General features: G+C 43.5%; 1 protein-coding gene across 1 annotated transcript in view; it reads right to left on the minus strand.

The window, feature by feature from the left end:
• FKBP5 (FK506 binding protein 5) overlaps positions 1-1,805 on the minus strand; it is a 27,937-nt gene extending 26,132 nt beyond the window's left edge. The window contains exon 1 of the mRNA XM_019546210.1: positions 1,649-1,805. The gene's annotated coding sequence lies outside the window, so the exon portion shown is untranslated. The remainder of the gene's footprint in view (positions 1-1,648) is intronic.
• Between the last annotated feature and the right edge of the window lie 583 nt (positions 1,806-2,388).

The raw sequence follows: 2,388 nt of genomic DNA on the forward strand, positions 1-2,388 counted from the left end.
CCAGTACTCAGATCTGCAATAAAATCGTGACGGTTAGCAATACTGGGAGAGAGCTACAAGGATGAAACGTAAATTGTTGTGCAAAACTACAGGCAGCACTGCAACGACAAGCTCTTGAGGACTCCTTGCGCAACCGGTGAAGGCCCTGAAAACAGCCATTCTGTCCATCGCAGGCAGACATATTTTATAAATATTGCCTGGTGAGATAAGAATTGCCTGAAGTTTTAAAAGTATTTCCTGATCATTTCCTTACAGATCACAGGAGTCTATTTTGGTGGCTGCACCGCTGTGTTCTGCGTAATCAAGGAAACAGATGACGTCCAATTAGAAAGCAGTGATTTTTAGACATTAAACAGATCTATTAGAGTAGTTACAATTGCAAAACTTTCTCATAGCCTTTGGTGTTGAGGTTAATGTAAGCCAGCAAGAGAAATTACTCAGGCAGAGGCTCATAAACAGAAAAGAAAGGATGTTTTCACTTAAAAGACAGATTAAGTCATGTAGTCAGAAGAATTACATTTATTACACCCAGCTTTCAAAGGGGAACAGTTGTCTTCGAACCCAAAGTAACACGGGAAACTGAGTAGACACAAAGTGTTATGAATGCTCGAAGTAAACAGTGAAGTCAGGAACGTTTTTTATGCAGTTTGCAGTTGCCAAAACCTTAGGTGTTACATTTAATAGCACTTTGTGTCTACTTGGTTCCCCCCTCCCCCCCCGCCCCCGGCTAGAAGTAGATTTCACACTTTGCAACAGTGGAGAGGAAGAAAAACATCTTTAAGTATTATAAAGCCATAAACCCCAGCAAAGAGATTTGGTGGCAAGTATTAATACAATTACTTTAACATCATTTTTAAACTCATTATATTTCTAATTGATAGCATCCCTTTAGAGCTCTCTTTTCCAATTATATTAATCTTCACACTATGCATCTTTTAAGAAATATTTTGGGCGGTACACCCGCAAAGCCTCAAAGCAGCAATTACAGCAAAGCTACCTCAACACATCTTTTTTACGTTTTTAACTGGGAAGAGGTTTGGGGTTTTTTTTTCTCCCTTTGGGGTATTATTCGCCAGAACCCGTATACTGGATTCCCTCTGTAACTATGGATATTAATCCTCTGATAAAGATGACAGTGAAAAAAAGTGTCAACTGCAATGAAGTTTTACAAAACATTGTGCTTCTGGTATAAAGTGGCCTTGCAAATATATCAGCGAGGTACAAAAATAAAACCTAATTTCCTATCTCGTTGCATGAAAATCGTGACCACTCACTCCGCCCACCCACAAAAAGCAGGACACTACTTTACTCGCTTACTGAAATGAGTTAACAATGAACCCCCTGATGCCTCCCCAATTCCCCCCACCAAAATTCAGTTAACCTATATGATTTGCCCACTCACATGAGCAAGTCGGGGGCACAGTCAGGAATCAGTCTTATGCTTTAAATCAGTAGACAACATTTCTACAAGCTCACCATGCTTTTCCATGGCTCTGACCAATGCCTGTCACAGCAGAAATAGGCGCTATCCTACTGGCTAAACAACAGCATCGTCATCCAGGTAGTTCCCAAGACCAAACCCAGTTGAACCAAGGCATAAGGGTTTGAAAGGGGGAACCACTTGTTTAAAGCAAGCCCTAAAACCAACCTCTGCAGTAGTCTGAGACATGCCTAGCCTGAAAAAGGATCAGCTGCTGGGTGCTGGAGTTCCCAAAGCGTGGCCAGAGGACCTCCAGGGTCCCATGTGGCAGTCACCGGTGTCCTGCAAAGAACCGGCTGGTCAATGGATGCTGGTTCTCCTACTTCCAGTTGTTAAATCACATTTAGAGACAGCTAAGAATACATTAAACACATCCTTGGAATTATTTTTCTATGAAAGCAATTACCGTAGTCATTACAGGGATGTTCTCCAATTGTGAGTGGGAGGTGGTCTGCGTCAGAGCGAGTGGGAGGGAAGGTGCCCACAAGACTGTCTATTAAAATGTACTCTGTATTATGAAATAGCTTGAAACCTTTGGCTAGTGAAACTCTAGCTATAAAGCAAGTCTGCTCTGGCCAGACACATCTACAGTCCTACAGCAGTTATTCCAGAAACATCGACATAGCCTAGATGGCTACAATCCATACTTTCAATTCATTTGAAGCAACAGGAGGTAGAAAGATCTGCCACTCACTGGGCGCATCTACACGTGCTATTAATGCACCTGAATAAAGTCTGGCACAATTCGCACTGGAGTCTATTGCTTCCAGGTGCAGTATTTACACGTGCACCTGGGACCGCAGCATGTTGAACTAGATCCGAGCACCCCAGCTGGCAGGGAGCCCCGGGGTCAGCCTGCCAGCCTGGGGCTGCTCCAACCCAGCTCCACGTGCTGCGGAGAGGCTGGC

Source organism: Crocodylus porosus, unplaced genomic scaffold, assembly GCF_001723895.1.
Source record: "Crocodylus porosus isolate Cpor-Errol unplaced genomic scaffold, CroPor_comp1, whole genome shotgun sequence".
Taxonomy (NCBI): Eukaryota; Metazoa; Chordata; order Crocodylia; family Crocodylidae; genus Crocodylus; species Crocodylus porosus.